The sequence below is a fragment of the Chiloscyllium punctatum genome, chromosome 22, assembly GCF_047496795.1.
Source record: "Chiloscyllium punctatum isolate Juve2018m chromosome 22, sChiPun1.3, whole genome shotgun sequence".
NCBI lineage: Eukaryota > Metazoa > Chordata > Chondrichthyes > Orectolobiformes > Hemiscylliidae > Chiloscyllium > Chiloscyllium punctatum.
Genome location: NC_092760.1, coordinates 10,871,361 through 10,891,983, shown reverse-complemented (window position 1 = coordinate 10,891,983; position 20,623 = coordinate 10,871,361).

Genomic DNA, 20,623 nt, shown 5'->3' with positions numbered 1-20,623 from the left:
AGAGTGATGGAGAGTCACAGAGCGTGTCAGAGACTCACAAAGAGTGATGGAGAGTCACAGAGCGTGATGGAGAGTCAAAGAGCGTGTCAGAGAGTCACAGAGCGTGATGGAGAGTCACAGAGCGTGTCAGAGAATTACATAGCGTGATGTATAATCACAGAGCGTGTCAGAGGGTCACAGAGCGTGATGGAGAGTCACAGAGAGTGTCAGAGAGTCACAGAGCGTGATGTATAATCACAGAGCGTGTCAGAGGGTCACAGAGCGTGATGGAGAGTCACAGAGAGTGTCAGAGAGTCACAGAGCGTGATGGAGAGTCACAGAGCGTGTCAGAGGGTCGCAGAGCGTGTCAGAGATTCACAGAGCGTATCAGAGAGTTACAGAGCGTGTCAGAGGGTCACAGAGCGTCATGGAGAGTGACAGAGCTTGTCAGAGAGTCACATAGCGTGCTGGAGAGTCACAGAGCGTGTCAGAGAGTCACAGAGTTTGTCAGAGTGTCCCAGAGCGTGATGGGGAGTCACAGAGCGTGGTGGAGAGTCACAGAGCGTGGTCAGAGCGTCAAAGAGCGTGTCAGAGAGTCACAGAGCGTGTCAGAGAGTCACAGAGTGTGTCAGAGAGTCACAGAGCGTGTCAGAGAGTCACAGAGTGTGATGGAGAGTCACAGAGCGTGTCAGAGAGTCACAGAGCGTGATGGAGAGTCACAGAGCGTGATGGAGAGTCACAGAGGGTGATGGAGAGTCACAGAGCGTGATGGAGAGTCACAGAGGGTGATGGAGAGTCACAGAGCGTGTCAGAGAGTCACAGAGAGTGATGGAGAGTCACAGAGCGTGTCAGAGAGTCACAGAGCGTGTCAGAGAGTCACAGAGTGTGATGGAGAGTCACAGAGCGTGTCAGAGAGTCACAGAGCGTGATGGAGAGTCACAGAGCGTGTCAGAGGGTCACAGAGCGTGATGGAGAGTCACAGAGCGTGTCAGAGAGTCACAGAGCGTGATGGAGTGTCACAGAGCGTGATGGAGAGTCACAGAGCGTGTCAGAGAGACACACAGCGCGATGGGGAGTCACAGAGTTTGTCAGAGTGTCCCAGAGTGTGATGGGGAGTCACAGAGCGTGATGGAGAGTCACAGAGTGTGTCAGAGAGTCACAGAGTGTGTCAGAGAGTCACAGAGCGTGTCAGAGAGTCAAAGAGCGTGATGGAGAGTCACAGACCGTGTCAGAGAGTCACAGAGAGTGATGGAGAGTCGCAGAGAGTGATGGAGAGTCACAGAGCGTGTCAGAGTGTCACGGCGTGTCAGAGACTCACACAGTGTGTCAGAGAGTCACAGAGCGTGTCAGAGTCACAGAGCGTGATGGAGAGTCACAGAGCGTGTCAGAGAGTCACAGAGCGTGATGGAGAGTCACAGAGCGTGATGGAGAATCAGAGAGCGTGTCAGAGAGTCACATAGCATGTCAGAGAGTCACAGAGCGTGATGGAGAATCACAGAGCATGTTGGAGAGTCGCAGAGCATGGTCAGGGAGTTACAGAGCGTGATGGTTAATCACGGTGCGTGTCAGCGGGCCACAGAGCGTGATGCAGAGTCACAGAGCGTGATGGAGAATCACAGAGCGTGTCAGAGTGTCACGGCGTGTCAGAGACTCACACAGTGTGTCAGAGAGTCACAGAGCGTGTCAGAGTCACAGAGCGTGATGGAGAGTCACAGAGCGTGTCAGAGAGTCACAGAGCATGTCAGAGATTCACCGAGCGTGATGGAGAGTCACAGAGCGTGATGGAGAGTCACAGAGCGTGTCAGAGAGCCACAGAGCGTGATGGAGAATCACAGAGCTTGTCAGAGAGTCACAGAGCATGATGGAGAGTCACAGATCGTTTCAGCGAGTCACAGAGCGTGATGGAGAGTCACAGAGCGTGTCAGAGAGTCACAGAGCATGATGGAGAGTCACAGAGCGTGTCAGAGAGTCACAGAGTGTGATGGAGATTCACAGAGCGTGTCAGAGAGTCACAGAGCGTGATGGAGAGTCACAGAGCGTGTCAGAGAGTCACAGAGCGTGATGGAGGGTCACAGAGCGTGTCAGAGAGTCACAGAGCGTGAAAGAGAGACACAGAGTGTGATGGAGAGTCACAGAGTGTGATGGAGAGTCACAGAGCGTGTCAGAGAGTCACAGAGAGTGATGGAGAGTCACAGAGCGTGTCAGAGAGTCACAGTGCGTGATGGAGAGTCACAGAGCGTGTCAGAGGGTCACAGAGTGTGATGGAGAGTCACAGAGAGTGTCAGAGAGTCACAGGGAGTGATGGAGAATCACAGAGCGTGTCAGAGTGTCACAGAGCGTGATGGAGAGTCACAGAGAGTTCCAAAGAGTCACAGAGCGTGACGGAGAGTCACAGAGCGTAAAAGAGAGTCACAGAGCGTGTCAGAGAGTCACAGAGCGTGTCAGAGAGTCACAGAGCGTGATGGAGTGTCACACAGCGTTTCAGAGAGTCACAGAGCGTGTCAGATGGTCACAGAGCGAGATAGAGAATCACAGAGTGTGTCAGAGGGGCACAGAGCGTGATGGAGAGTCACAGAGCGTGTCAGAGAGTCACAGAGCGTGATGGAGAGTCACAGAGCGTGTCAGAGAGTCACAGAGCGTGATGGAGAGTCACAGAGCGTGTCAGGGAGGCACAGAGTGTGTCAGACCGTGTCACAGAATATAGAGTATATCAGAGTCACAGAGCGAGTCAGAGAGGCTCAGAGAGTCAGAGAATTGCCGAGAGAGTCACAGTGTGTCACAGAGATTCACAGAGTGTGTCATAGAGTCACAGAGAGAGTCAGAATCACAGGGAGTGTCAGAGAGTCACGACGTGTCAGAGAGTGTAAGAGAGTCACTGAGACTGTCAGAGAATCACCGAGAGACACATCCTGTCAGAGTGTATCATAGAGTCACAGAGCATGCCGAGAGTCAGAGAGTCACAGAGAGAGAGGGTCTCAGAGAGAGTCAGGGAGTCACAGAGAGAGTCTGGGAGTAACAGAGTGTGTCAGAGAGTCTCCCGCCCTTCTCTCTCACCCCTCTCTCTCGACTTCACTTTATCACTCCACCATCTCTCGTCCCCTATATCACACTCTCTCTCGTCCCCTCTCTCGGCCCCCATAGCACACCCCTCTCTGGACCCCTCACTGGCCCCCGCTCGGACCCCCTCTGCCCCTCCACTTCTCGCTCCCTCTCTCACTCCCTCTCTTGCCCCCTCTCTCGCTCAGACTCTCATTCCCCTCTCTCGCCCCCCTCTCTCATTCCACTCTCACTGGCCACATTCTCTCTTGTCCCCTGTCTCTCACCCCGTCTCTCAGCCCCTCTCCTTCAAAACACCTCTCTCGCAACGCTTTCTCGCACCCCTCTTTTTTGCTCCCCTTTCTCACCCCTTTTCTCACTCCCCTTTCTCACCACTCCTCTCGCCCCCCTAGTCCCACTCTCGCCCCCTCTATTGCCTCCCCTATCACCCCCTCACTTGCTCCATCTCACCTCACTCTCGCCCCCTCCCTCACCCCGTCTGTCGCACCCTCACTCACCTCCAAAGTCACACCCTCACTTGCCTTCAAACACGCCCCCTCTCTCACCCCTTCCTTGCCCCCTCTCTAACCCTGTCTCTCGCCCCCTCTCTGGCCCTCTCTTTCGTCCCCTCTTTCACCTCTCACTCGGTCCCCTTTCTGGCCCTCTCTCACGCTCCCCTCTCTAGCCCCCTCTCTCGCCCCCTTTCATCCCCATTTTCTCGCCCCCACTTTTGCCCCCTTGCTCGCCCCCTCGCTCACCCCGGTCTCTCCCGCCCCCTCTCTCTTCCATCTCTCTTGCCCCCCACTCTCGTCACCTTCTCTCACCCCCTCTCTCACCTCCACTCTCTTGCCCCCTCTCTCTCGCCCTCTCTCTCACCTCACCTCTCACCTCCTCTCTTGCTCCATCTCTTTCGCAACCTCTCTCTCCCCTCACCCACTGTTTCGACCCTCTCTCTCACCCCCTCCCTTGCTCCCTCTCTCGCACCTTCTCTCTTGCTCTCTCCATTTCTCGCCCACTCTCTCACACCTTCTATCATGGCACCTCTCTCTCCCCCTCTCTCTCGCACCCTCTCTCGCCCCTCATGCCCTGTTTTGCCCAATCTCTCTCTTGCCCCTCTCTCTCCCACCCTCTATCCTGCTCCCTCTCTCTCGCCCCCCTCTCACCCCCTCTCTCGCCCCCTCGCTATGGTCTCCTCTCTCACACCCTCTGTCTCTCTCTCGCACCTTCCCTTGACACCTCTCGGATCCACTCTCTCTGACACACCCTCTCTCCCCATTCTCTCTCGCCCCTCTCTCGGACCCCTCTCTCTCACCCCCTGTCTATTTTGCCCCACTCTCTCTTGGCCCGCCTCCCTTGGCCCCTCTCTCAGCCAACTCTCTCATTCCCCTCTCTCTTGCCCCTCTCACTCCATCCAATCTCTTGGCCTATTCTCTCACCCACTCTCTCACCCCCTCTCTCATCCCCTCTATCGACTCCTCTCTCGCCCCTCTCTATCACCACTTCCTCGCTCCATCCATTCTCTCACCCCATTCTCTCGCCCCCCTCTCTCGCCCCTTCTCTCAACCCTTCCCTCACCCCACTTTTGCCCCTTCTCCCTCCCCTTCACCCGACCCCTCTCTCACTCCCCTCTATTGCCCCCCTCTCTTGCCCCCTCCCACGCCTGCTCCCTCACCCCTCCCTCGTCTGCTCCCCTGTCCTGCCTCTTGCCCTGTGTCTTGCCCTGTCTCTCACCCTCTCCCTCGCCCCCTCCCTCGCCTCCCCTCACACGCTGCCATCCCTCATCCCATCCCTCCCCATCTCCCTCACACCCACTCCCTCGCCACCATCATTTGCCCCCGTCACTGACACCCCTCTCTCACCTCCCTCTCTCGCCCCCTTCCCTCGACATCCCTCTTTCCAACCCTCTTCGTCAACCCTCTTCCACCCCCTCTCTCGCTCCCATCTCTCGCCTCCCTCTCTCACCCTCCCTCACCCCTCAATCGGCACCTCCCTGACCACCCTTGAATGCTTCTCTCTCGACCCGCTTTCTCCCCCCACTCTCGACCCCACTCTCAACCCCTCTCTTGCCCCCCTTCTCACCCTCCATCTCACCCCTCTCTCGCCCCCTCTCTCTCACTCCCTCTCTCTCGCCCACCCATCTCTCATCCATCGCTCTCACACCCCGTTCTCTCACCCCGTGCTCTCACCCCACCCTCTCTTGCCCCCTCTATAGCCCCCTCTCTCTCACCCACCCTGTCTCACTCCCCTCTCTCGCCCCTTCTCTGGCCCCCTCTCTGGCGCCCCGCTCTGGACCCCACTCTAGCCCCCTCTCTCACTCCCTCTCTCGCCTCCTCTCTCGCCCAGACTCTCACTCTCCTCTGTCGTCCACTCTTTCTCCCCCCTCTCTTGACCGCTCGCTCACCCCTTCTTTCGCCCATGCTCTCACCCCCCTCTCTGGCCCCCTCTCTGTCCCCCTCTCTGTCTCCCCTCTATGACCTCCTCTCTCACCCCCCTCTCTGGCCCCCTCTCTGTCCCCCTCTCTGTCTCCCCTCTATGACCTCCTCTCTCACCCCCCTCTCTGGCCCCCTGTCTGGCCCTCACTCTCGCTCCCTCTTACTCTCACTCTCTCCCCGTCTCTCATATGGACTCTCGCTCCCCTCTGTCACCACCCTCTCTCGCGCTCCTCTCTCATCTCCTCTCTGGCCCCCCCCCTCACCACATCTCTAACCCGGTCTCTCACCCCTCTCTCTCACACCCTCTGCCGCCCTCTCACTCGCTCTCACTCGCTCCTAATCTTGGCCGTCTATCTCTGTTTCTCTTGCTCCCTCTCTCCCTTTCTCACCTCCTCACTCATCCCCTCTCCCGCCCCCACGCTTGCCCCCTCTCGCCTCCTCTCTCCCCCTTTCACAAACTCTCTCTCTCGCTCTCGCCCCTCTCTCATGCCCACTCCCTCCCGCTCTCGCTCTTGCACTCTCTCTCTCATCTCCTCTCTCAACCCCCCTCTCTCTCACACCTCTCTATCACACCTCTCTCTCTCACGCCCTCTTACTAGCCACCCTCTCACATCCCGTCTCTCGCACCCTCTCATGCACCCCTCTCTCGCACACACTCTTGTGCCCTCTCTCGCCTCACTCTCTCATCCCTATCTCTTGCCCCCCTCTCTCCAACCCCTCTCTCGTGACCCCTTCTATCTCCGTCTTCTCTGGACCCCTCTCTTGACCACCCTTTTGAACACCTCTCACACCACCCCATCTAGCCCTCCTCTCTTGCCGCCCTCTCTGGCCCCATCTCTGGCCCCCTCTCTGGCCTCGCTCTCTCACCCCAGTTTCTCACCCCCTCTCTCATACCCCGTCCCGCCCCCTCTCTTGCCCCTCTCTTCGCCCCCTCTCTCGCCCTGCTTTTTTACCCTCTCTCTCATCCCCCTCTTTTGCCCCCCCTCTCTCGCCCCCCTCTCCGGCCCCTCTCCCCTCTCTCACCCCCTCTCTCACCCCTCTCTCGCTCCCTCTCTCGCCCCCCTCGACAACCCTCTCTCAGCCCTTCTCTTAATCCCCTCGCCCCGTCGCACCCCACTCTCTCGCTCCCTTGAACACACCCCCTCTCCCTCCTCACCCTCTCTCTCTATCTCCCTCTCTCACTCTCATTTGCCCCCTCTGTCTCTCGCTAACGCTCATCTGCGCTCTTTCTCCCACTCCTCCTCTGTCTCTCTCACCCCCCTCTCTCTCACTGTCACCCCCCTACCCCTACTCTCTCTCTCTCAAAACTCATCTCTCTCTCTTCGCACTTCTCTCTCGCCTTCTATCAACTCCTCTCTCTTGCCCTCTCTAGACTCCTCTCTCTGAATACTTGGTCTCTCACGGCCCCCTCTAGGTCTCTCTCTCTCGCTCTCATTATCGCCTAATTTCTCTCTCCCCTCTCTCTCGTTCTTGCCCCCTTTCTCCTTCTCTCTCTTGCTCCCTCTCTGTCTATCCATCTCTCAATGCCTAGGTCTCTCACTTGCTCTCACTCTCCGTCTCTCTGCCCCCACATAGTCTCTCTCTCTCCCCTTTTCTCCCTCCCTCTCACTCTCGGTCTGTCTCTCTCCCTCTCTGTCTCCTGCGCCATCTCTCTCCCTCCCGCGTCCCGTCCCCTCTCTCTCGACACCCCTCTCACGCACCCCTCTCTCCTTCTCGCCCTTCCTCTCTCACTTTTCTCTCTCACCAGCTCTCTTTTTCTCCCTCTTTCTCTCACCTTTGTCTCCCGCCACCTCTCTCTTAGCCCCTTGTTTTCACTCCCTCTCCCTCTCCCTGTCTCTCTCTCTCCCTCTCTCTCTCTCTCGCACCCCCCCACCAATCTCTCGCTCCCTCTCTCTCTCGCCTCGTCTTTCTTTCTCTCGCCCACTCTCTTTGCCCCTTCATACTTTCTCTCTCTGTCGGCCCTTTTCTCCAGCCCATCCTCGCGCTCTCAATCTGTCTCTGTCTCTGTTTGTCTCTCTCTCGCCCTCTCTTGCCCACCCCCCCACGCTCGCTCTCGCTCTCACCCTCTCTCTTTCCCGCCTCCTCCCTCTCTCTCTCTCGACCCCCTTCTCATGCACCCCTCTCTTCTCTTGGCTTTCCTCTCACTTTTCCCTGAGGACCAGGACTTTGGGCTGACATTGTCTCTCTTCAGCTCATATTCTCCAACACAAAGACGCACAACAATATCGTTCACTCTGCTGCTCAACATTTCTTAATGAACATTTTTATTGTTTACAAATTGAAGTCATGGATACAGTCAGTGGGATGGTGCCTTTTCTCACTAGCTCCTGAGTTGTGAGAAACATTGAAATGTCTCTGTTTAAAACCCCTGGGGGATAAAGATGGTCAGACCAGCGCTACCTTCACTCTATTACCATAGCGACAGGCTGCTCCATCGCTGAAACACTGAACTGAAATGAGAAAATCCTGGACGGATTGATTAATGAGTGAATTTGATTGATTGATGAATTTGGGCAAAAGGATACTTCAGCACATTCTTCAGCTGCTGTCTGAACTTCATCTGGGTCACGGCATAAATCGCGGTGTTTGTGCAGCAACTGAGGAGCTGCAGCATGAAGCCCAATTCCTGTACAAAGTCATCGAGAGAAACAGACCGATACCCAAAATACCACATCCGGTACCATATAGAAAACACCATTAACACTGACCATAACAGAATGAAATTGGCCGAGATCAGAAACAGTAAAATGATGGATTTTTGTCGGTTTCTCATTTCTGTGTCAGACTGAGCGTCCCCATTGGTGTGAGCGCGGAGTCTCCTGCGGGCTCTGCTGGTCACTAAAATGTGTCTGACGGTGAGAACATTGAGCAGCAGAATCAGGAGAAACGGGACACACGGGGTTAGAATGTGGTGGAGGAACTCGATTGTGACCCAGACACTGGAGAATCGAACAGCGTCTGTTACATCACAAAACCAGGGGAGGTTCCACAGCGAATACCGAGCCGTGAGCATAAAATACCAGAAAGTGTTCTTTAAACAGCTCAGCACAGTCACTACTCCCAGAACCACAGCCGCCGTTTGCTCACGGCAATATTTAGTTTTCAGTTTCTGGCAACAAATGGCCACAAACCGATCAAAGGTGAAAGTGACGGTGAACCAGACAGAGCAGTCAGTGGCTGCATAAAGCAGGACGGCGTGAATATTACACACGGGGACGGAGTCCCTCAGGAAATAAAACTGATCCTCATAAACAATGGGAATGCGTCTCAGGATCAGGTCGAGGATAATGACCAGGAGATCCGCCGCTGCCATGGCCCCCAGGTAACGTCTGACACATGGAGACAATCCACAATCTTTATAAAGCAGGATGTAGATGGTCACTACGTTAACTGTGAGGAAGGAAAACAAACCCATTATCCATCAGCCTGGAGGCAAAGGGACCCGTTTGATCGGGGACCCAGTGAGATTTTCAAATGTGTCCCTGTATTCAGGGATTTATTAAAATAATTGGAGCTGGAGTAACAAATGGGAAGATCAGAATTACTGACAAAAATGTGTCATAAATCACAAGAAACTCTCCCTCCCCAAACACACTGAGACACATCCATAAGGACAGATGGTTTCTAGAACATTCCCACACACTCGATCACTCGAGAACAGACACAGGTCACCTCTTTTCCAGTTCCTAATACAGAGGGTAAACGAGTTGCTGTTCTGAAGGATTCTTTCCCAATTTCCTGAAGACAAACGGAGTATCGAAATTCCTATATTTTACTCTAAATTGTATTCTAAATTGAAGAAATGTAAATGCAGGGAAAACGTATTCAATCCTTTAACTGCCTGAGGGGCCTTCAGAACAGTGTCTCCATCTCCCTGGAACGGGATCTCTTCCCTCGGGATCTTAGCGTTTGTTCAATTCACTGACGTCCAGCCGTTCACAAACAATGTCAGGGACAGAACGTTCTGGGGAATGTCAATTATAGAATGTTGGGGACAGAATAATCCGGGGAAGGTCAGTTATAGAATATTGGTGACAGAAGGTTCGGGGGAATGTCAGTTATGGAATGTTGGGGTCAGAATTTTCCAGGTAACTCCTTGACATGTCCATCGTCTTTCCCACATATCCACTCCACCAACATGATCTGCTGTGCATGGGCACACTAGAACGTTAATGCAGTGAAAGACAGAGGGGCCAATCACAAGAATGGGAACTAAAGGCATTGCCAGCTCAGCCGAAATGGTTTGATATACCACATTCTCAATCCTGGATTAATGGTGCTGGAAGAACACAGCAGTTCAGGCAGCATCCAAGTAGCTTCGAAATCGACATTTTGGGCAAAAGATTCATGATGAAGGGCTTTTGCCCAAAATGTCAATTTCGAAGCTACTTGGATGCTGCCTGAACTGCTGTGCTCTTCCAGCACCACTAATCCAGAATCTGGTTCCCAGCATCTGCAGTCATTGTTTTTATATACTGGATTAGTGGTGCTGGAAGAGCACAGCAGTTCAGGCAGCATCCACTGAACTGCTGTGCTCTTCCAGCACCACTAATCCAGTATTTGATTTTCAGCATCTGCAGTCATTGTTTTTACCACATTCTCAATCCATCTCACAGAAACAGCCCAGACACCATAAACCCGGAGGAGATATCTGTTCACCGTGGTAAACTGTGTAGACCAGGCTAGTGTACTGCTCAGTACAACCCGGGAATCTGTGGAACACTGTGTGCAGATTCATCCATTGCACTGGTCAATACAATCTGTGAATTTGTCCAGAGTGAAACACTTTGAGGAGAAAGTGAGGACTGCAGATGCTGGAGATCAGAGCTGAAAATGTGTTGCTGGAAAAGCGCAGCAGGTCAGGCAGCATCCAAGGAGCAGGAGAATCGACGTTTCGGGCATGAGCCCTTCTTCAGGAATGAGGAGAGTGTGCCAAGCAGGCTAAGATAAAAGGTAGGGAGGAGGGACTTGGGGGACGGGCGTTGGAAATGCGACAGTTGGAAGGAGGTCAAGGTGATGGTGATAGGCCGAAGTGGTGGAGGGAGTGGAGAGGTCAGGAAGAAGATTGCAGGTTAGGAAGGCGGTGCTGAGTTCGAGGGATTTGACTGAGACAAGGTGGGGGAGGGGAGATGAGGAAACTGGAGAAATCTGAGTTCATCCCTTGTGGTTGGAGGGTTCCTAGATGGAAGATGAGGTGCTCTTCCTCCAACCGTCGTGTTGCCATGGTCTGGTGATGGAGGAGTCCAAGGACCTGCATGTCCTTGGTGGAGTGGGAGGGGGAGTTGAAGTGTTGAGGCACATGGTGGTTGGGTTGGTTGGTCCGGGTGTCCCAGAGGTGTTCTCTGAAATGTTCCGCAAGTAGACCTCCTGTCTCCCCAATATAGAGGAGGCCACATCGGGTGCAGCGGATGCAGTAAATGATGTGTGTGGAGGTGCAGGTGAATTTGTGGTGGATATGGAAGGATCCCTTGGGGCCTTGGAGGGAAGTAAGGGGGGAGGTGTGGGCGCAAGTTTTGCATTTCCAACGCCACTCCCCCAAGTCACCCTCCCTATCTTTTATCTTAGCCCGCTTGGCACACTCTCCTCATTTCTGAAGAAGGTCTTATGCCCGAAACGTCGATTCTCCTGCTCCTTGGATGCTGCCTGACCTACTGCGCTTTTCTAGCAACACATTTTCAGTTCAGAGTGAAACACTGCACAGATCATGTCAGGGCAATTACCTTCAAAAGCAGTCTAGACATCTGCCCATTTTGGGAAATTGGGATAGAGAGAGAAAAGCTGCACAAACTGGAATCCAAAGTAGACAGGCAGGAGGCTGTAGGAACACAGAAAGCCAAGCAGTATCAGGAGGTGGAGAAGTCGAAGTTTCGGTTGTAACCCTTCTGCAAGAGTCCTGAAGAAGGGCTGCACCCGAAACATCAAATTCTACATCTCCTGATGTTTCTTGGCTTGCTGTGTTCCTCCAGCAAGTATTCAGTATGGGAAGCAGTGCAGACCACAAAAGTACATTGATCTATAAATCTGGTCTAGATATCTGTTCAGCACTGGGAGCTGTGCAGACCACAGCAGAGCACTAGTGTGTGAACTTGAAACTAATATCCATCCAGCATGGGGAGCTGCACAGATCACATCATTGCAATATCTACAAACCTCAACTAGATAGTCTGCCCAGCACAGCGAACTGTGCAGTGATGACCTGTGAATTAATGTGTAAACCAGGAGCAGTTATCCTGCCAGCATGTAGAGCTGTGTACGCTACCCCAGTGCATTGATCTGTAAATGAGGAGAAGTAACCCTTAAAGCATGTAGAGCTGTATACACCACCCCAGTGCATTGCTCAATAACACTGTGTTAGATCCCTGCCCAGTGTGCCGAAACTTGCAGCCTATGCTGGAAGTGAGAAGATGTGCAGCTTCCATCCATTTACAGCTCCATATCTCCATTTTGCCATGACAAGGGGTGACGTGGGTGTGAACATCACTGCCACAGAGAGGCCATGAATCAGATGAAATATCACCAAATGAGAGGAGCTTGGTTAAAAGAGAGGGGGAGATTGAGATAGAATATCAGATAAGGACCTAGTGTTAGGTTTAAATATTTTGAACTGAAATCAGTTCGATAGCACCTTGCAGTATGGGCCACTGTTTCCAGGAATGATGAGTGAACAGGATATTGGTGTGATTTAAGATGATGGAGAGTTTTGGATAAGCATTTGTCCTGCAGCTTTGTAACTGGGAGCAGGGTCGGCAGAGTCTATGATTCATTGGACTAAATCTAACAATAAATTGTTTCAGTGCCATTTTCATTTTGAGTGTGACAGAGGGATTATCTGCACGAGGCTGAGCTAGTTTCCTGGTGCTATCTTACCGAACTCAGCTCATTAACTACCCACCAACCCCATGGTGCCCCTCTCATTCAGTGCCAGCCCAGTTCTCCCACCCATCATGGCTGGAGGTACTCAGCATCACCCTGATGCCCCTGGATACTCCGTGATCCCTGGCACTGGTGCCAGCTTTAAAAGGCCAATGGGCACACGGTTGAGCGTCCTCTGTTTGGAGCTGCCCTGCACAGTTTACCACGAGCATGACAGATAAAGGGCGATTACACCACGGTTTGTTGACAGGGGCAAGGCTGTCCAGGTGGATGGGTTATACAGAGGAGGACCATTCTCTCCCCAGAGGGGGCCACACCACCAGCCCCACAGACCATAGTCGGAGCTCACCACCCAGCTCAGCGCAGTATCTGTGGTCTGAATAAATGTCCAGCAATACAGGACAAGCCTCAATAACATTCCCTGCTCTGTCAGGATACGTGTCACCATATTCTCTCTGCTCCCTCACCTTCACTGTATATCTGTTACAGCACCTTCCCTCGAATAAGTCTCCAACACACTCACTACAGCATGCAGCACCTTCTCTCTCTCTCTCTCTCAGCTACGCAAATACCTCCATATGGTTATAAAATGTTCTGGAGAGTGCTGTTTCTAGAATACTCAGAATGATGTCGTTTGTACAATGTTCCAGATAAATTTCAAAGTATTTACTAATTTCAGGAGAATGTTCGTTCCCCTAGTGTGTAACACATCCGGTTAACGAGCAGAGTTTTACTTTTTATAAAATCACTCAGGATGAAAGTGCATCATGAGGCCATTGAGCTCTTCAAATATGATCCACTGTTCAGGCAAAGGCTGCACCTCTACACTGGAAATCTCATTCTTTCCTTGAAGATGGGCACCACAATGGAGAGTCTCCAGTTTCGCTGGAACTTTCCTGTAATCATGAGAGTTATGAAATATTTCAGACAGTGCCACCAGTCACTCTGTAAACACTTCTATTAAAACAAGCTATGAATTCCTGATGACCTGTTTACTCTTCGTCTTATCTGTTTGAGAAAAGCCTTGTTCGTTTTATTAAAGACAGTGCAAGAACTTTAATCCGACTACAATTTTGTTTATATTATTGAAACTCTTTGTGACTTCCCCTGTGAGCAACGATGTAAAATGTGCTTTCAATTCTGTTTCTGTTCCCTGAAACCAATTCCCCAGTCACATCCTCCAGGTGTCCCATGTATAATTTCCTGCCTTTCTTCCAAGGGTCGCACGCACATCGTGAACTTTTTTAAAATTGATATAGAAAATGTTTTGCGGCTAGGTTTTTTCATGTTTCTTGCCAGTTTTGCGATATTTTTCTTTGCATTTTGCTTTATGCAATTGCTTCTGGTTCCAAAAATGAACCTCCAAAAGCTGGCTGATGCTAGAGCTGCCCAATCTGAATTCTTTAGTTTGTGATTGATTAGGATTCTTCACAGCCTTTGTGCCTCATGGTGTGGTTCATCTTCACATCTTCATATCATCTTCGTTTTGACCATAGCCAATCATTGCTGAGCGTTATTAATCAGTATCCGTTTACATGTCTCTACCACACATCTACTGACCTTCACCTGGATCGATTTTCACATACAGGTTTAGACCAGGTAACAGACATAAAACTGCAATTGAACTGCCTGGCCCTTTTCCATCATTCAGGGGAAACCTCTGTATGTGGCTGAACACACGATCAGCTGAGAGTGACTCCATTCTCCCAGTTTCTCTGGTTTCTGTTCGGTGATAACACATTCCAGTGGGAAGCTTCCTACACGATCACTTTTTCTCTCAACTGAGAAATCCCCTCACTCTGGTGGACTGATCCTTCAGCTGTGACTGCCCATCTCCCTCACTTCCGCCCTCATTCCTTCCCCTCCTTCCCAGAATAAAGATGGACTTCACCTTGTCTTCACTTCCTACTGCACCGGATTCCACATTCACAGAATCATACTCCGCCACTTCAACCACCTCCAGCAGGACAGCACCATCAAACGCATCTTCCATTCCTGTCCACTATCACCATTTCATCAGGACCATTCCCTCTGTGACACCCTCGGTCTCCCCGAACATTTCTCCTCACCCTCATGGCACCTTTCCAAGCAATTTCAGAAGCTGCAACATTTGCCCATTCACCTCTCACCTCCTCACTGTTCAAGGCCCCAAACAAACCTTCCAGGTGAAGCAGCATTTTCACTTGTACTCATTCAATCCAGTCTCCTGTCATTGCTGTTCACAATGCAGTCTCCTTTACATTAGTGAGCCAAACAGAAACTGCTTTTAGGAACATCTCCACTCTGTCTGTAGGACTGACCCTGGCCTTCTGATTGCTCCCCATTTCAATAAACTACATTGCTCTTAAGGTAACGGGAATTCTTTGAGGAGGTAACGACGGGTTGAACCAGAGGTAGTTACCAATCTGAACTTCCAGAAGGCCTCTGAGAAGGTACCGCACAGGAGGTTGCAGAGTAAGACAAAGACCCATGGGGTTAGAGGCCAGGTACAAGCATGGATAAAAGGATGGCTCTCTGGCAGGAGGCAGAGTGATGATATAAGTTTCCTTCACAGGTTGACTGCCGGTGACTAGTAGTGTTCCACAAGGATCAGTGTTGGGACCACAACATTTCACTTTATAGGTTAATGATCTGGGTGGCGGAACAGAGGGCATTCTGGCTACGTTTGCAGATGATGCAAAGATAGGTGGAGGGGTATGTTGTGTTGAGGAGACAGGGAGCCTGCAGAAAGACTTCGACAGTTTAGGAGCGTAGGAAGAAGAGTAGTAGATGGAATACAATGTGGGAGAGTGGGATGTCATCCAATTTGGTATGAAGAATACATGCACGGACTATTTGCTAAATGGCAAGAAAATTCAGAAATCTGAATTACAAAAGGACTTGGGTTTTCAAGTCTCGGATTCGCCTAAGATAAACTTGCAGTTTGAGTCCGTAATTAAGAACAAAAATACAATGCTGTCATTTATCTCCAGAGAGGTAGGATATAGTGGTGGGGATTCTGAGGCTTTCTAAGGCTCTGGTCAGACCAAATTTCCAGTATTTTGTGCCAAATATCTCAGCAAGGATGTATTAGCCTTGGTGCGTGTTGAGAGGTGGTTCACCAGAAATGAAAAGTTTAACACATAAGGAACGTTTGAAGACTCTGGGTTTATACTCGATGGGGATTAGAAGGATGCGGAGAATCCGATTGAAACTTACAGAATACTGAATGGCCTGACGCAGACGACATTTGGAGACCGTATGCACTGTCAGGAGGACACATGCTTAGAGCAAAGTGAAGACTCTTTAGAACAGAGATAAGAGGAAGCGTCTTTAGCCAGAGAGTGGTGAAATTGAGGAATTCCTGACCACAGAAGGCTATGGAAACCAGATCTTTCAGCATATTTAAAACAGAGAGAGATATGTCCTTCATTGTCTCAGGGATCAAAGGCGACTGAGAGGAAGCAGGGAAATGGGTTTGAAAACATATCAGTCATGATCGAATGCGGAGCAGAATGGATGGGCCATTGTCTCAGTGGTTTTCACTGCTGCCTCACAGCTTCAGGGAGCTGGGTTTTATTACAGCCAACGTGGAGTTTGCACATTCTCTCCATCTGCGTGAATTTCCTCTGGGTGAACCAGTTTCCTGCCACAGGTCAAAGTTGTGCAGGTTAGATGAATTGCCCATGCTAAATTGCCCGTGGTGTTCAGGAATGTTGAGTTCGGTGCAATAGTCAAGGGTCTATACATAGTATTAGGTTAGTGAATGGATTTGGTTCGATTACTCTTTGAAGGCTCAGCATGGACCTGTTGGGCTGAAGGGCCTGTTTCCACACTGTAGCAATTCTAAGAAAATGTAGGCTGCTGCAATGTTCCAATGAACACAACCTAAGCTCGAGTAACACCTCACTTTATACTTTGGTTTGTTCCAGCCTGTTGGAGTTAATATTCAATTCCATAACTTCACAACCTGAACCCATTATGGCTGTTCTCCATTTTTCGTAAACTCTCCCTCATGGGTTCCCTAAGATCATGTCTTGTTTATCTTGCATTCAATAGTGAAAATCCATTTCTAATAATTACACATTAATTTACACCAATTTTACATCAGTGTCTCTTTCACCACAATTTAAAGACCTTTTGTCTTTCACACTGGGCCTCCAAACACTCTTTCCCACCTCTGCCAAGATACTAAAATGCTCACTTTCCAATCCTTTGCACTTCTGAAGAAGATTTACACTGGACTTGAAACATTAACATTGTTTCTTTGTCTCTGCAGATGTTGCCAGACCCACTGAGCTTCTTCAAAAATGAAAAGTCACAGAACATATTTTCAATATAACAAAGTTAAAAATCACACAACATCAGGTTATAGTCCAACAGGTTTAATTGGAAGCACACTAGCTTTCGGAGCGACGCTCCTTCATCTGGTGATAGTGGAGTGCTCAATTGAAACACAGAACCTCAATCAGCTCGAACAATTCCCCCACTCCCCCATGGCACCTTCTCGTGCAATTGCAGAAGCTGCAACATTTGCCCATTCATCTTTTCCCTCCTCACTGTCCAATGCCCCAATCATGTCTCCTGTCATTGCTGCTCGCAAAGCCTTACACTGGGGAGACCAGAGATTGCTTTGAGGAACACTTCCCGTCTGTAAGAATAATCCTGACCTACTCATTGCTTCCCATTTCAATAATTGCCTTGCTCTCATGCTGACATTTCGGCCCTGAGCTGCTGCAATGTTCCAATGAAGCAAAACCCAAGCTTGACTAACACCTCACTTTTCACTTTGGTAAGTTCCAGCTTGAAGGAGTTCATATTCATTTCCATAACTTCACAGCCTGACCCCATTATGGCTGTTTTCTATTTTTCATACATTCTGCTTCCTGGCCTCGCTATGACCTTGTCTGTGTCTTGTTTATCTTGCACTCAGTAGAGAGAACCCATTTCTTCCATCCACACTTTAATTTACACTGATGTTACATCTGTTTCTCTTCCAACATAATTAAAAGCTCATTCCTCTGTGGCATTGCTCCCCACATGCTCTGTTTGCCTCATCCCTCATCCACTTTTGCCAAGGAAGTAAGAAGTTATTTTCAGTTCTGAACAAGGGTCACCCTAGACTTGAAACACTATCTCTGTTTCTCTGTCTCCACAGATGTTGCTCAATCAACTGAATTCCTCCAGCAATTTCTGGTTTTGAACAAGTTCAAAGACGTGTGTCAAAGCTGCTCAAATGCCCTGTCCAACATGGAGCGCCGTACACCGGGAAGTGAACAATAACTCAAGATGTACAAATTCATTGGTTCTGAAGCTACATATGACTGGAATCATTGACACTACAGAGTTCTGGAGGAAGACCATGGAGAGAAACAAAGGGAAACACATTCGATTTAAACACCAAAAGTGGCACGACTGGAAGGGAAAAGATTCAGATGAATGCTAGAATTAGAATCGCTACAGTGTGAAAACAGGCCCTTCGGCCCAACAAGTCCACAACGATTCTCTGAAGACTAAACAAAGCAGGCCTAACCTGCTCATCCCTGAACACTATAGACAATTTAGCAAGGCAAATTCACTTAAGCTGCACATCTTTAGATTGTGGCAGAGAATCGAAACACCTGGAAGATACCCACGCAGACACAGGGAGGATGTGCAAATTCTACACAGACAAACGCCGGAGAATGGAATCGAACCTGAGTCTGTAGTGTTTTGAGGTGGCAGCACTAACCACTGAGCCAGAGTTCTGCCGCACGGAATATACTTATGGGTTTTGCGAATCAGGACAAGTAAGAGGTGTGACATCATGTACAGACGCTCAGAGGAATGAGAATATTAAAGTGGAAGTGTTACCACATCAGAGACCAGAATGGGTCACGGGCTGATGGGTGAGTTGGTCTTGGCATGAACTGGGGGACAGACGGCGGAAATGCAATGCAGAAATTGCAGCTGAAAACTTGGAATTCATGTGGTACTGTTGATCACAGCTGGACAGATGGAGACTGTATTGAATCACAATCTGTAACTGTTTGCCCAGGATAATCCCTCAGTCTATCATTCCCATTAAACTGATCGACGTTTCAGTGACGAATGTGGGTGAATATACCAGGGTCAGAAGCATATGGAGCTAAAACTGATAACAATCCATTTAAAGCTACCACACTTGACTACTATACTTACATTCCAAACAGCAGGAATAATATCTGATAGAGAGTGCGAAATGACTACAAAGCAAACAGATCAGTTCAAAGCTCTGCAGTTCTGCCACATCCAGTCAGAAATGGAGTTGAACTATGGAACAACTGACGAAAGAAGAGGACTCCACAAATATGATTTGAAACAAGATTGTCCAATGGGATTAGGGCGTCGCCGGCTAGGTCATCATTTATTGCCCAGAGGGTAGTCAAGACTCAACCACATTGCTGTGGGTCTGAGTTACATGAAGCCCACAGCTGGTGTGGATGACAGTTTCATTTCCTAAAGGACACCAGCGAACGAGATGGGTTTCTCCCACGAGGCAGCAATCGATCCATGATCATCATTTAACTCTTAATTCCAAATATTTATTGGAGATGAATTCCATCAGCTACTGTAACAGGATTCGAAGTCAGGTCACCAGAACATTACAGGGGTTATTAGATTAACATCTCAGCAGCTATTGCTGAGGCTATTGCTTTACCATTCCCCGAAAGAATGGAATCTTCCTGTAGATCAGTGCAAAAGACAAAGAAGCAGTGTCAACACCATCAAAGAAGTGTTGCTTGGATGCTGCAACCAGAATCACAGGTGCCAGTCTTCAACCAAATCGATTCGCCGCACGTGACATGAATAAAACAGCTGAACATAGTAGATGCAACAAAGGCAAACGGCGCTGACACCATTTCTGCAATAGGACTGAAGACTTTTGCTTCACAAAAAGCCGTGTCCCTGGGGAAGCTTTTTCACTCCAGCTCCAATTCTGACATCTCCCTAGCAACGTGGAACATTACTCAGCTATGCACAGTCCTGTAAGATGGGAATAACGACAATTGGACAAATAACTACCCCCTCAGTCCAACTACGATAGTCACATTGGTGGGAGAACTCTTTGATAGAGCTGTCAAGCAGCACAGAAGTAACCTGCTCAGTGTGGTTTCCAATATGTCCCCATGTGGAGATGGTGCTGCTGTGGAAATGTCACTGGATTACTAATCCAGACCAGGTTAATGCTCTGGCAGCTGGTGGAAGTTTAAAACAACTAATAAAATATCGAGCTGTAAGATCTGGTGCCAGTAATACTGAACTTGAAGCCCTTGACAATTGTCAACATAAATTTCCTTCCTCAATGTATTTTCAGGAAGTGAATCTCCCGTGCTTTCCTGGTCTGGCCAAAAAGTGATTCTAGACACACAGACATGTGATAAACTCTTCAATGGTCTCTGAAACGGTCAAGCAAGGCCATTGTATCAACCTTCTCCGAGGTCCTAAAGGATAAACCTGAACGGAACACTTGGCCCCAGCCTTGGTATCGCAAAAGGGAAATGGAAACACAATCCTTTTGACCCTGCAGAGACGTCCTTTCTAACATCTGAGAGCTTGTAACAACATTTACAGAGCTTTCTCACAGACTGCATCGAAACAGCCGGAAAGGGGTACGCCATTCAACACATTGAGCCTTCCCCACTCTGGGTTTTGGCCACACATCTCTTCAATTGACTATTCCTAAACACTGTATACTCTATATCCTTTGAAGTGATTAACTATCAGAAGAAAAATGAAGTACGAACTTCAGTCCGTCAGTTTTGCTGTCCCTTTCAATGTAACAATGGGTGATCCTAAACCTCCACATCAAATTCCTGCTGCAACCTCATACCTTTAGTATCTAGAAATTCGTATTTATATTCAGTGCCTTGGCTTCCACAGTTTTATGTTGTAGAGAATTCCCCAGGTTCACCAGTCTCTGTGTGCAGACGTTTATTGTCATCTCAATGCAGAGCAACCCCCTTGTGAGCTACTTGTTTAATAATGTGAGTCAGTTGTTTGAGACGTTCTAGCCAGGTAAAGTATCATACCTGTTTACAACCTGTCTTGCCCTGTCACCGTTGTATATATTTCACAATATCTCCACTCATTTTCGTAAACTCCATGGTATACAGGTCCAGTCGCCCCAAACGTTGCTCCCACAACAAGCCTGTCATTCCAGACTTCAGTCTGGTCATCCTTCGCTGCTCTCCCTCAATGTCAGGTTTGTCCTTTATTAGGTAAGGAGACCAAATCTGCACACAATACTGCACAATGGTGGAGATAGGGGCACACCAAGACACTGTACAGCTTCAGTAAGACAC